This window comes from Populus euphratica, unplaced genomic scaffold, assembly GCF_000495115.2.
Source record: "Populus euphratica unplaced genomic scaffold, PopEup_1.0 scaffold35.1, whole genome shotgun sequence".
NCBI classification, from domain to species: domain Eukaryota; kingdom Viridiplantae; phylum Streptophyta; class Magnoliopsida; order Malpighiales; family Salicaceae; genus Populus; species Populus euphratica.
Genome location: NW_011499860.1, coordinates 1,344,992 through 1,361,232, shown reverse-complemented (window position 1 = coordinate 1,361,232; position 16,241 = coordinate 1,344,992). Strand labels below are relative to the sequence as shown.

Here is a 16,241-nt window from a genome sequence, read left to right as displayed (position 1 = left end):
TTAAAAATATATTAATTTAAAATTAATAAAAAAAATTAATTTTTTTCAAAAATATTTTTAAAATACAGAAATAAACAATACCTTCATCAACGGCTTTCCTCCATCAACGGCTTTCCTCGGGCGTCTGGATTCCAGCTTTATTTTCTTCATGGCGGCTGGCGGCACTCTAATTCCCTGACATTGAGCTTCTTCTTGAACTAGCGACGTGGTGGGCCCATCATTGTGCATTAAATGCATGGCCTCCCCAGCAGTCTTGTTAGTCCTGTCTTTGCGTAGCACTGGGAGAGAGGCTAGATCTTGGGTGGGATTTGACATGTGTTTCGTGGTGGTTAGCTTCTTTTACGTGATTCGGTCCTTTTTTTTTTTTTTTTGTATTAATCAGTATATTAGTTTACTCCAGTTATATTAACCTTTTGATCAATTTAAAATAAAAAAAATCTTAAAATTATTAAAATCGGGAGGTATGAGATTTTTTATATTTAAAAATTTGAAGGTACATGAAGTAACGTAATGACTACTACAACGGTCTCCAAAATTTATTTAATTTTAAAAAACTAGATATTAATCTGATTATATTTATAAAATTTATTTATTAAAATAATTTTTTATTTAAACAAACAAAAATAATAATAGAAACATAAATTAAATTGATTAAATAAAATAAGAGAGGGGAAAATCATGCAAGGCATCTATTAGAAATATTATTTGAAAATAATTTTTATTTTATTTTAAAAAATAAATTTCATCCATACAAAAAACAATTATAGATAAATGAGAAAAAAAATTTAAATTTAAATATATAACTAAAAAATAATTATCATTTAAAAAACTCTCCAAACAAAATATAAAAGAGAAAAAGTACTAATTTAAATATAAATTAAAAACATTTAGAGAAAAAACTATTAAGAAAAGAATTATTAATTTTTTTTTAAAGAAAAGAACAAAGGCCAAGTTAGCTTGCCTGATCTATTTTGTCAGAATCTAGCAAGCCCGCATGATTGAATCCTTAATTATTATTTTTTTGTAATTAGAATGAATAATATATTATCTAATTTAAAATTTATTTTTAAAAAATTAGATAACACATTATCTAATTTATTTAAATTTTAATTATTTTGATGATTGAAAATCAAAATTTAATTTTTTTTTTTACCCAAGAGCTCGTGTTTTAACCTATTCTAACTCAAAATACAGATAAAACATTATATAAATCATAATAAATCCATTCATGATGTTAAAAACCCCAAACCCAAAACATTGCCCCAAAAGCCCATAAATTGACAAAATAATTGATGTCTTCGGGGAGAGATTCATGGATCATGGACTCTTGGAAGCAGAAATCTCGATGATCTTTAAATAAAAATAAATAAAATCATGCAAGCTAACTTTTTAAATAATATGGATCTTGGGACACCATGGAGTAATGTATAGGAACGAGAAAGGACATGAAGGTGTTAATACAAGTCGAAGAAGAGGACCAACGTATCAACACAATAACAATAGAATTTGCAAGTTTTTTTTTTTCCTAAGTTTTTTCACATCTAAAACTTTTTAATAGAAATTTTCACCAATGAATGCAAGTTTTCTTTTTAATATTATGTACTATTAAAGTTGTAATTTTACTTTCATGAAATACATATGTTGCTTGATTCTAGAACATGAAGTTGTAACATAAATACTAATAATAATAATAATAATAATAATAATAATAATAAAGCTTAAAAATTATAAACTATCAGTTTAGAGTGTTTGTTAATTTTAACAAATGTTAATAATAAGACTTTCAAAATATTCATATAATTTCATTGCATTGCATTATATATATTTTTAATGTAAAAAACACAACATGGGCGTGTTGTGTTAACCTCCTTGTGGTTCGACCCCGGTCTTGCCGGGTTATTTATTACTTCGACACTCCTGCACTTGGGAGAAGACATCAATCTTTTTGTCGTGTCACCTCTAGTGACTATTATATAACTATCTTTATTCATGGTAGTAGTGTTTGATTGATGTTAGGAGACTAAAGGATCATATCTCCATATTTTATAAATATTTTATAATTATTGTTTGGTTATTATTTCAAGCCATAAAAGATAAAAAAGGTAAAGATATAATATAAAATAAAAAATAAAGATAAAATTATATTTGATGATAGTGTATAAGACATGATAACAAATAAAAAAAATATTTATTTTACCCTCAATATATGTGACTATCAAACTTACCTCTTTTGAAAAATAATTAGATATTATTTTTTTTACTTTGATTTGCATTGAGTATTAAAATTAATAATAATATAATAATAAATAACTCTAATTAATTATAAAACTCGAACTAACCTGATAAATCAATCTAGAACTTAGTAGACCACGATGCCTAGACTAGTTTGGTTAAGGAAAAATTTGAGAAATGATGGATTAGATCAAACCTGGATCGATCTATAACTCCATCAAAAACCCTTTGACCTTTTTTCTTGAAAAATATTTTTTTGGTCAAAACATTCAACTACCCATCATCCAACTATATATAGTTTCTTAGTTAAGTCCCTCAATTATTGATTTTATTAATTGAGTCCCTTACCTATCAATCAACTTACCTTAACTAGATAATTTTGTTAAAATAATTAGATTAAATTAGTAGTTAGGGAACTAACGGCCACTTTATTTTTTTTTGTTTTTTAAAAGTATTTTTGAAAAATATTTATATATATATATATATATTTCTTTATTTTAAATTAATATTTTTTGGTATTTTCATATTATTTTGGCATACTGATGTTAAAAATAATTTTTAAAAAATAAAAAATATTATTTTTATGTATTTTTAAGTGAAAAAACACTTCAAAAAGCAACTATTACCGCACTACTAAACACCCCCTAATATTTATTGTTTGTTTTCAAAATTAAATTATGGTTACTTTTTTTATTCTTTTAATTAACTACAATTTCCTCTTCATATGAAGAAGAAGAAGAAGAAGAGATTAGTGGGGATAGAATAAAAATTAGAACATTTCGTTTTCTTCTCTTCAAAATAAATGATAAAGAAATAGACAGGATTTTATCCTTTTAATATTTTTTTCACCCAAATAAATATTTCTACCATATTTGGAAACTGATTTTTCAAGCATCCTGGGAAAATTGCAATTAAAGTTTTCGGAAGTCAGCGTAAGATACTACAACACGATAATAATTTACTTATCCCATAAACTTTAAATAAATTGAATTTTATCTTTAATTAGACAGGAAATATATATTATTAATCTTAACTGATGAGAATATAACCTTAGTCTTTCCAGAAAAAAAAAAAAAAGCAAGTAGAATATTGAATGTGAACTCTAATTTGTTGGAGAACTATATTTAAGAGCTCTAATTTGTTGGAGGACTATATTTAAAAACAACAAACCGTGATTGAGCTTATTTATGATGAATTTTCTTAGCATGTCTAAAGTATAGTTATCAATCTTGATGGAGTGATCTGACAATTCATTAACCTGAAAGATAATTCAAGTTGGGTTTTAATTATGAATTATTATAAAAGTTGATTTAATCATACCCAACATGCATGATTTTATATTTTTAATTTCTTTTTATAAAAATAACATCATTTTATAGAAAAATCTAAAACAAATTCAGCTTTTAATGTTTGATTTAATAAATCTATGATTCAAACTTTAAACCGAATTAGATCTCCGGTTAAGTTTATTAAGATGATATTTATAAGATTGGTCCCTATAAATACCCTAAAAGTTGACAGAAATAGGGAGGAAAGACAGAAAAAAAAACCGGAGAAAAACAAAAGGAGAAAAAACATATAAGAACCCATTAATAAAATAAAAAATAAGAGAAGAGTGAGGAGGACCGGATAGAACAAAAGAAGGAAAGAAGGAGAAAGAAGAAGAATTATTCGGTTAGCGCTCGGACCGTCACCTTTAGCTGCATTGTCGTTTTAATCTTCGCCATGTAAAGTCGTTTTCTCTTTACTTTCGGTATGAATATTGTGAAAAAGAAAATAATTCTAAGATAATTTAATTATTTTTGCTCTGCGCAGCGCACACACATGGATTGAGCCACGCTTGCCTGCTGCCCAGCCAAATTACTAGCTTGGACTAGTGACTAGGCTAGGTCCAGCCCAACTCATATGAGTGAGCTAGACCTAGCACACTCAGCAAAAAAAAGTGGGTTGAATGTGGGCTTTAGATCCAGTTGGCCAAAATTATGTTCATTAAAACCAAACATACCCTTATACATTTGCTATAATTTTTATACTCATTCTAATTTGATATTTGGCCAAATGAACTCCTTTTCGATAATAAAAAATTCTAAAAATATTTGGAAGCCTTAATTGATTTATTTGGGGGCCCTTGGCACTTTGTTTTATTTTTTTTCTTCGTGTTTGTATTTTTTGTAGATGTGCTAAATTTATGGACTATTACTATTAAATACAAATATGTCATGCAATTTTTTTTACTTCCATCTAAAAACAAGCAAATAATAATAAAGGATAAATAAGAAAAAAAATAACATAAAAATTTCTTCTTCAAATTTATTTTTTACGAAAATATTCACATCCTACCTTTCTGAAAAACAAAACCTATGAAGTCCGTTGATTTTATTACATGGTGCAACAAAGGGATAATGAGAGCAACCAAGGATAAAAGCTGAGACAGTAGCAATAGCAAGAGCAAGGCAAGGGAGACTAAGCCGAAACTCGATGGCAAAACAATTACATAATACAAGGAATTCTACCTTTCTGAAAAACAACCACCGACCAGCCAACAAGAGTCGCCATCGATTTCCCTCGCCTCTTTACAACCCCTCTCATTTTCTTTTTTTTTTTTTTTCCTTCCTCTGCCAACAACTGCCAGCTCTTCCACCGCTCCTTGCAACACCATCAGCTCGACCTCGTGATCACGATCATGATCACAGACCCCAATAGTCTTCTCCTTCGCCTGTCTCCAACTTCTACAACCATTTGGTTGGGTGCAGAATGTGAACAATAACTGTTCATATTTTGCAAATAATTAACTTAAATGATGGGTCGGACTTGATTCGGCCTGGCCTACCCAAAAAAAAAAGAGAAGAAAGATTACATTGGGTCGAGATTGGCCCAATTATTTAAAAAAAAAAATCAAAAAATTTTCAAAAAATCTTAAATATTTTAAATTAACTGTCCTTTTTTTAAAAAAAATATTTTGTTTTTAAGCATGTAGCCAAATCCTAAAAAATTTTCAAGTATATTTTCATAAAAAGATCGCATCTTTATCATGTTTTGAAAATCTAAAAAAATAGATATTATAACCAGTTTATGATCATCTATTAAGTTTTGGTCAAAATATCAAAAACCATTTTATAATATTTTTTTAGGGTTCAAATATAGACTTTAATATTTATGGAGTGTAAAATGACACGATAAATTATACTTTTAGGTATTAAAGATACAAGACATAAAATAAATACGATACTAAAATTTAGATTTTAAAACAGTTAATATTTAACTCAATACAATTGAAATTTTCTTATGAAGAGAGATCTACATTAAATATTAGAAAAAACCAACAAATAAAAACCTAACTTAGAGAAAACAATTAAATAACAATGCAGCTTACCTTAGGTAGAGTGCACTGGAGATGATGTGTCTTTTTTTTTCTTTGTATAATTAATTTTTTATCCAAATTCTAACAGATCATAAATTTCTAATAACTATAATATTAAATAATTACACTTAAACCTTAATCATAATTTTTTAATCAAATAAAAAAATTATTCCTAAAAAATGACTTTATACAAAAGTCACGATAAAAAACCTTTACCATTGCTAAACAACGTCACAACTAGACCCCGCGACAGGGTGTCTGAATAATGGATCTTTGTTGATTACTGATGGTTGTTAGAAATTAGTGTAGTGGGACGATAATTCGTTATTGCTAGTTTTATGTTGTCAGTGCTTTCCCGTCCTTGAGCATGTTTTTTGACTTTCCAAATTAGTGGGCTATAAATAAAATATAACCAATAGGTTATTCTTGATTATGCAGAGAATAATAAATAAAATCCTTTCTACTTTTGTCTCTTCTCTTCTTCTTTATTTTTTTTTATGGTTGATAGTAAATTACTCATCACAATCCTTTGACTGGATTGTTCTTGGTTGCCCCTTGGCGGCGGGAGGTTAGCAAAGCTGGAAGAGGAGGAGACGCCATAGCCTTGGCCTGAGCTGGTTGGCTTATATGGACATAAAATTATGGCTGAATGCATATATTGACAAAGAAAGGACCACGTTGGTGCCTAAACTTTATCAACAAGAGCCGACGGGTTTAGTTGCAACTTGGCCACAGAATGTGCAAATTATTGACATCAATATTCATCATGGCGAAGGAGGATGATGATGATGTAATAAGAAGTGCCGTATGGTGACCAGATTCTGGGTACCTGTTTATTTAATTTTTAAGTACAATTTCAGACCATTCCTTTGTAAATCATGACACCTTTCTATAACATTTGTTAAGTTTTTATTTGTAAATCATGACACCTTTCTATAACATTTGTAAATCATGACACCGTTCGCGTGTCAAACCTTTTTTTTTAAATAATTTTAAATATGTATCTTTAGTACCAATATTTTAAATAATATGAATAATAAAATGCAGTAATAATAAATAAATTAAAAAATAATAACATAAAAACAACTATAAAGCTTATCAAGAAGAAACTGAATAAAATTATAAAATTTAAAACTGAATAAAATTATAAAATTTAATTATTATACAATTTAAAATTCAAGAGCAAAATTAAAAAACAATTCATTCAAAAAAGCAATGAAAAAATATAATTTAACTTGTTAACCTTACGATTCTAGATACAAGATTAAGATAATTCTATAAAAAAAATACAAAGGTTAAATCCTAATAAATCAAATGTTATAAAAAGAAATTGAAAAAAAAATCAATTTAAAATTTCTTTTAAAAAAAATCAAAGTCAACTCGTGTTAACATTTGAAATTCGTTAGTTGTGACCTGGCTATGAGCTCTAGATCAACCCTATAAAAAACAAATCTTAAAAAATAACATAGCAAAATTCTATATTAACAAAATGCTAAGTAATTAGTTTTAATAAAAATCTAAAATAAAATAAATAGAAATGAAAATAATAAATATTAAATTTGACATATAATTAATTTAAAATTAGAGATTGGAGAAAAAAATTAAAGAAATCAATTAGAAAAAAAATATTCAAAATAATAAGAATTAAATTTGATATAAAAATTAAATAAAACTAAATAATTAAATAATGTAAAAAATAAGGGATTATATTGAAAACAAATACAATAAAAACAATTACTCCTACATCCTAATTCGAATAGCCTTGGAATTGCCTAGATTTGAAAAATAATGAAAAATCTATAAATAATTAAATAAATTTTATTTATTTTTTAACGCACTAAATAGAAGATATAATATGTTTCACGCACACAAAAATTGAGGAACTAAACTGCGATTTTTTTGCCCCTCCACACTAATATCTGACTCTCATTCTCTTGCCCTTCTCTCTATTACTAATTTTTACAAAAATTATAATTGTGTTTTTTTAAAGTACATTTTATAATTTTAATATTTTTTATTTAATAAAAAAATGAAAATTTTAAAAATCTTGATTGAACTTTTATTTTTCTAGTCAAATTACAAACCCAAAAATACTTTATAATTTTTTTACTGGTTTTTTATATCATTTTACTAGTCTTTTTTTATATTATGTTACACCTTAATTATTTGATAAAATACTTAATTGTGATTTTTTTCTTTTTTATATAAAAATTATAATAATTTTTATATTATCTTTAATATATGTATTTTAAAGGTCTAATTTAATTCTAACAATTCCAACTTGATATTGTTTTAAGATCATAAAAAAAATTTGATATTTTTAACCCAAAAATATATATGATATTCACAAAAATTTTAACCCAGCCCCGTATATTTATCTAACTCAATAGAATAAAAAAATGAATAAATCATGTTTATATTTTATAAAATATCTAAAATTAGATTGGACCCACTATATCCACTACCACTCCTAATTATTAATGTCAACAATGTTTAGGTAATATTGATTAAATAAAATATTTTAAATATTTAAGGCTTTATTATTAATAAGATAATATATTGAGTTAAACTAGATTTTCTATATATGAAACATTTGTAAAATTGAAAAAAAAACATTTTAAAAGTAATTAATCTGTATATATTTTTTTATTGTATTTTATTTTTTTGGCGTGTGAGTGTGTTACTTAAAATATTAATTAAAATATATATTTTTATATTATCACATTAAAATAATTAAAAAAATAAAAACATAATTTAAAAGAAAACATTTTTAAATATTTTCAAAAATATTTTAAAGCAAAGCAAGAAAGTTTAACACTTTCCCCCCTGATAATTACTCAGGCCATATTATCAGATACCTTGGACAGCTAATCAGAGCAACCAAGGAGAAAAGCTGAGGCAGTAGCAAGAGCAAGAGCAAGAGCAAGAGCAAGAGCGAGGCAAGGGAGACTAAGGCAAAACTAGATGACGAAGGGGTTAACAATTACATAATACAAGGCATCCTACCTTTCTAAAAAACAAAACCCATGAAACCCATGGATTTTATTACATAGTGCAACAGATGGATAATGAGAGCAACCAAGGAGAAAAACTGAGATAGTAGCAATAGAAAGAGCAAGGCAAGTGAAACTAAGCTAAAACTCGATGACGAAACAATTACATAATACAAGGCATCCCACTACCTTTCTGAAAAACAAAACCCATGAAGCCCATGGATTTTTATTACATAGTGCTACAGAGGGAAATTTCCATCAATTGAAAGAAAATGACGTCTCCCATTCTTTCAATTATTTCAAAAGCCTTCACTTTTTCGAGCTTGATGACGCTGATAAGAATTGGAGTACCCCGAGTAATAACTTGTTCTTGGTCTGCCCCCGTGGCAGCGGGTGTTTAGCAAAGGAAGTTGAGGCGGGCATGCCATAACCTTTGCCTGCAGCTGTTGGCGGGCTGCGTTCGCTCATTTCTTCACTCTCTTTACTTCCCTCATACAAGAAAAAAAAGGTTCTGATTCAATGCTACTGTAATAAGAGCTGTGAATTTATATAGCGGCAAAAGAACTGTATCAAAAGAGTTAGAAAAAGAAAATAATTGATAAAGAAAGAAAGAAAATATACATGTTGGTGACGTGGTGTATAATTATCAACATAGGCAAATTGGCAATAAAAAGTTCGAATTAATGGAAACGTTTCTGATAACGTTTTTGATGATGTAATAATATACTTTTAAGATATCTGGATGCTATTTGCTACAAATAATTATTTTATATTCGATTTGATTTTTATTAAAAAAATAATTAAATTAAAATTTTTAAAAAAATTAAACAAAAAAAAACAAGTTCAAATAGACCGGTTTCGGTTTAGTTTAGTTTTTTAAAAAAAAACCAGTTTGGCTTGGTTTTTTCTGTTTTGGTTCTATTCAGTTTGATTTTTTCAGTTTCAATCTTATAAAGCTTAACCAAATCAATCAGTTTTTTTAAAATTTTAATTGAGATCAGTTTTTTCACAGTTTAGTTTTTTCAGTTATTTTTTTTTGTTTTCTCTTTTTAATTGGTTTTTTTATTTTTTTTGCTCACCTTTACTAGTATTTTCTTAAGATTTTTTTAAATCAATTACTATTAAAAAAAAGTTAAATAACACATTGAAACAATTTTTGGCCAATTAATAAATTTTTATACATGTTTCCATTGAAAAACACATCTGAAATTATCATTGATGAAAATAATAGAATATTAAAAAAATTAAATAAGTAGGTAAAAATCAAGTTGAGAATAAAGGAGAGAGAAACAAAACATAAAAAAGATGTCGTAGATATATTAAAATTTTAATTATGATATCATTAATATTATCACTAATAATGATTGAAGTGAGCTACACTTTTCACAAAATACAAGTGAGTTGTTTTTCATATGTGACGTACTCTGATTATCGTTGGTGACATTTCTTGAAATCATTAAATTTATCTTGACGAATTAGTTTTTATATTACTAGTGGTGTCATGATCAAAATTTCAACATGACATCGAGAGTATTTTTTTTTTCTTCTTATTGTAATTATTCATTTGTCTTTGATGAAGAATGTGGTCTACTTTGATTATTATTAGAAATATTTTTTAATGTCATTGGATTTATTTTGTCGAGATTTTTTTATGACATAGGTTACACTGCAATTAAAATTTTAGTGTGTCTTTTAAATCTCTCTCATTTTCTTTTTCTTTCTCTATCTTTTTCTCTCTCATCTTTTCTCATTGTGATTGATGCTAGTTCATTTAATAATTTATTTGAAATATCATGTTTTTCAATAGTTTTATATTAAAATATCGTGTTTTTCAATTGTGATATGTATTAAATTGTATTATCTCATCAAAATTTTTTGTACATGTGTTATTTAGCCAATATTTTTTTTTCCAAATGATGCTAATAAACAAAAATACCTCTTAAGATTATTTGTATTTGAATACAAAAAGGATTTGTTAATTTAAAAAAAGTTTAGATTTTCAAGCAACCTTCAGCCAAAAATTATTTTATTTAATGCATTAAAATAGTACAAGTGGTTTTTTCCTTTAAGATTATTTAGAAGAACAAAAAAAGATTTTGATACAATGTAGTTCTGAAACACCTGTTTAATGTACAGTAACATTTTTCTACAATTAATTTTTTTAGCGAAAGTGATTAAAAAAACACTTCTTTTATTGCAACTTAAACTTCATTACTTTTTATTTATTAAAAAATAGTCTTTAATAATCGAAACCAACTTGTAAGAGTAGTTGTAATTTTAGGGGAAAAAATATATTTATTTATTTATTTATTTCCATGAAGGGTCACTTGTATGAAAAGGACATCAAAAGTTCACGGGAACCTAGAGCACGTTAGCCAATATATGAATGGCCACTTGATAAGCATTGATTCAATTTGATTAACTAGTATGCCATGGATGAAAGAGACCTTTTTATAAACATGAAGCATGTATACATTGAATAAAAAATATTAGCATCTTTTTGTGATTTAAAAGTATATTTTAAAAAAATTAATATTTTTTATTTTAGATTTAATATTTTTTGTGTTTTTTTAAAAAAATTATGTGTTGAAGTTAAAAATAATTTTTTAAAAATAAATAAATATCATTATTTTGATGTATTTAAAAAAAACATTAAAAAACAAATGTTACTCTAAAAAACCCTCAAATCCAGCCATTGTTTATACATACGTGTGCATAATATAACTTAATTATAGTTTATTTAACTAATTATAAAATCCAGCCATGGTTAGAATTACTCCTGCACATCCTCAAATCAAGATACATTGCATCTGCTTTGAGCGAAGTAAAATAGGAACAGTCTCGGGAAGAAAGGAAAATGCTTTATTAGAAATAAGCATTGTAAGACTGCGCTTTTGGAATTTTTGAAGGCATGTTAGAGTTTCTCGTTCTGTTTATTGACAGAAATTGTAATCAAAATGAATATTCATCTATACAATTCAGTTTTTTGATCACAACCACTGAATATGTGATCATTGTATTTTTATTCGGAGGTATATTTTTAAACAAGTGATTGGCTTTCAAAGTATTACAGACCACAGAGAAAACACTAAAATATGTGGAGAACTGTGGATTGTAATCGTTATCTTTCGTCTATGCTTCTTCTCGACCTGGCCTCTGGCTGTTGCTTGGAAGCTGTTCTGTTCAGTATTGGGGCGGTGTGGATGGACCCTCACCCATCAATTCATTCGGTGTCCTTCATCAACGGTCTTCCTCGGGCGTCTGGATTCCAGCTTTATTTTCTTCATGGCGGCTGGCGGCACGCTAATTCCCTGACATTGAGCTTCTTCTTGAACTGGCGACGTGGTGGGCCCATAATTGCGCATTACTTGCATTGCCGACTCAACAGTCTTGTTAGTCCTGTCTTTGCACTGCACTGGGAGATATGCTAGCTGTTGGGTGGGATTTGACATGTGTTTCGTGGTGGTTAGCTTCTATAACGTGCAACGGTCAAATTTTAATTTTTGTATTAATCAGTATATTAGTTTATTCTAGTTATATTAACTTTTTGATCAATTTTAAAAATAAAAAAAATCTTAAAATTATTAAAATCGGGAGGTATGAGATTTTTATCTTTAAAAATTTGGAGGTCCACGTAATAACACAAAGACTACTACAATGATCTTCAAAATTTATTTAATTTTAAAAAATAGGATATTTTTCTAGTTATTTTTGTAAAATTTATTTATTAAAATATTTTTTATTTAAGTAAACAATAATAGTAATATAAATATAAATTAAATTCATTGAATAAAATAAAATGAGGAAAAATCATGCAAGGTGTCTATTAGAAATATTATTTGAAAATAATTTTTATTTTATTTTTAAAAATAAATTCCATCCATACAAAAAAATTATAGATAAATGAGAAAAAATCTTCAAATTTAAATATATAACTAAAAAATAATCATCATTTAAAAGAGGCTCTCCAAATAAGATATAAGAGAAAAAGAGTTCTACTTTAAATATAAATTAAAAACATTTGGAGAGAAAACCATTAAGAAAAGAATCATTAATTTTTTAAAATATATTAAAAAAAAAAATCAAAGGTCAAGTTAGCCTACCTGATCTATTTTATTAGAGTCTAGTAGACCTGCATAATTAGGTCTTTAATTATTATTTTTCATAATTAGGAAGAATAACATGTGATTCAATTCAAAATTTATTCTTAAAAATTTAGATGATACATCATTTAATTTGTCTAGATTTTAATTACTTTGATAATTTAAAATAAAAATTTAAGTTTTTTTTACCCAAAAGCTAGTGTTTTAACCTATTCAAACTCAAAATAAAGATAAAATATTTTATAAATCCTAATAAATCTATTCATAATGTTAAAAACCCCAAACCCAAAAAATTGCCCCAAAAGCCCGTAGATTGACAAAATGATTGATGTCTTCGGGGAGAGATTCATGCATCATAGACTCTTGAAAGCAGAAATCTCGATCATCTTTAAATAAAAATAAATAAAATTATGTAAGCTAACTTTTTAAAAAATCTGGATCTTGGGACACCATGGAGTAATGCATAAGAACGGGGAAGGACATAAAGGTGTTAATACAAGTTGAAGAAGAGGATCAACGTATCGACACAACAACAATAGAATTTGCAACTTTTTTTTCCCTCAGTTTTTGCACATCTAAAACTTATTAATAGAATTTTTCACCAATGAATGTAAGTTTTCTTTTTAATCTTATTTACTATTAAAGTTATAATTTTACTTTCATGAATATGAATGTTGCTTGATTCTAGAGCATGAAGTTGTAACATAAATACGTATTTTAATAATAATAATAATAATAACAACAACAATAACAATAATAAGGCTTGAAAAGTATAAACTATCAATTTAAAGTATTCATTTTAACAACCGTTAATAATAAGACTTTTAAAATATTCATATAATTTCATTGCAATTGCATTGTATTTACTTTTAATGTAAAAATTAAAACAGGTGCGTGTTGTATTAAGATCTAAACCAGCTATTTTTGTTCATGGATTGATGTTGGGAGACTAAAGGATCATATCTTCATAATTTATAAGTATTGTTTAGTTATTATTTCAGGCCATAAAAGATAAATTAAGAGGCTAGAGATATAGTATAAAATAAAAGATGAAGATAAAATTATATTTGGTGATAGTGTATAAGATATAATAATAAATAAATAAAATATTTATTTTATCCTCAATATATATAGTTATCAAATTTATATCTTTTAAAAAATAATTAGATATTATTTTTTTACTTTGATTTATATTGAGTATTAAAATTAATAATAATATAATAATTAATAACTCTAGTTAATTATAAAACTTGAACTAACCAAATAAATCAACTCAGAACCTAGCAGATCATGATGCCTGGACTAGTTTGATTAAGAAAAAAAATAAAAAAATGATTGAATAGATCAAAAATTTGGATCGACCTATAACTTCGTCAAAAAATCTTTAATTTGTTTTCTTGAAAAGTATTTTTTTGGTCAAAACATCTTTTATTTTCTTTTAAAACTAATTTTTTAGATTGACCCTCCAACCATAACCCATACCTTGCTCCATGTTGGGTTTTAAAATCATGATAACAACCATTTTAATATTTACATGTGTTTAGGTGGGAAAATTTTAAAATTAAGAAATTTCACAATGTTATTTTAAAAATAAAAAATAAAAAATATTATCTCTAGAGAAATTCTTTCTACACATTTTTTTTGAAAATACAAAAATTCATTTTAAAATTCTCTCAAAGACAAGTTTATTTTCATATTTCCATCTTTTTATTCAATAAAATATATTCTTATCTTCATTATTTTTATCTCATCTATTTTAGGATAATAACTAAATGCTACCCTAAGACTTTACTCTAAAACTTTTATATATATATTGATCACTTCAACCACACATGTTTATGTTACTTCTATCATTATAAAGTAACAATACATAACCTTAAAACAAGGTAACCAACAATAGAAGGGAATTATAAAAACATACATTCTCAAAACTTGGACAATTATAATATGATGATAATACTTATAAATCAAATTGGAAATAACAATTCAAAAACCAAATAAAAATAACACTCATGGATTCATTTTTATCATCCAAGTTGTTACACCTAGATACAGTGTGTATTATGGATGAAAACAATATACCTATACTTTTTATTATTTCTGAAAAAAAATTCATTAGGTTAGCTATTGGGCGCTATTATAATTTCATAAGGGCTAAATGATCATTAACATATTAACTAACGAGGGACAACATGGGTTTTTCTGTATTTTATATCATGGTTTAGTGACTAAAATACCCTTGAAATCAAGGTAAATGTAACTAAAGTTTAAGGATTGTTTTGTCCTTTTCCTTTTATATGCACAATAAATTTACTTAATTATCGTTGGAGTTAGTATTTTTAAAACTTGAAATCAATTGGGTTTTTTTTTTTGTATTTTAATCAAGGTTCTTTTTTTTGTCTTCGCTGAGTTCAAGTAAGGAGAAATTTAGCATTTCAATCAATTTGAAAATGTTTTAAAAAAGGGTAATCTAGAAAATATTATTTGTATTATTACCATATGATGACTATATATCTTTGCTATATTTTCTGTATAATATAAGCACTTTACTCTATATTTTATTTATTTATTTTTTAAGAGTAAAAATAAGGAAATAATACATAGAAATTCAACTCTTAATTTGTTTTTTGGTTTTTTGGTATCATAACTGGAAACTGACTTGTCACGCGTAATAGGATAGGAGAGATGCAATCTAGGAAATCCAAGCATGTATAGCCTTTGACACGTGAGAATGATTCATTGGTTGGGAGGCGTCAGTGAGGTACCAATCATCCAACTATTTATAGTTTCTTGGTTAAGTCTCTCAATTATTGATTTTATCAATTGAATCCCTTACCTATCAATCAATTTACCTCAACTGGATAATTTTGTTAAAATAATTAGATTCAATTAGTAGTTAGGGACTAACAGCATCTTTTTTTTTGTGTTTTAATTTTTTTTAATATATATATATATATTTATTTGTTTTAAATTAATAATTTTTGGTATTTTCATATTATTTTGACTACTGATGTTAAAAATAATTTTAAAAAAATAAAAAATATTATTTTTATGTATTTTTAAGTGAAAAAACACTTCGAAAAGCAACTATTATCACACTACTAAACACCCCCCTACTATTAATTGTTTGTTTTCAAAATTAAATTATGGTTACTTTTTTTTTCTTTCAATTAACCACAATTTCCTCTCCATATGAAGAAGAAGAAGAAGAAGAGGAGGAGGAGATTTTGGGGGATAGAATAAAAATTAGAACATTTCATTTTCTTCTCTTCAAAATAAACGATAAAGAAGTAGACAGGATTTTATCCTTTTAATCTTTTTTTCACCCAAATAAATATTTTTACTATGGTTGGAAACTGATTTTTCAAGCGTCCTGGGAAAATTGCAATTGAAGTTTTCGGAAGTCAGTGTTAGATACTACAACAAGGTAATAATTTACTTATCCTATAAGCTTTAAATAAATTGAATTTTATCTTGAATTAGACAGTAAATATGTATTATTAATCTTAATTGATCGAGAATATAACCTTAGTCTTTCCAGGAAAAAAAAAA

At 26.1% G+C, this 16,241-nt stretch overlaps 1 long non-coding RNA gene across 1 annotated transcript; it reads left to right on the top strand.

The window, feature by feature from the left end:
• Window positions 1-4,583: 4,583 nt before the first annotated feature.
• Window positions 4,584-8,582, top strand: LOC105124548 (uncharacterized). The gene is made up of 2 exons (XR_842074.1): window positions 4,584-4,685; window positions 8,533-8,582. It is a non-coding gene; the product is annotated as an uncharacterized LOC105124548 (long non-coding RNA).
• Window positions 8,583-16,241: the final 7,659 nt, after the last annotated feature.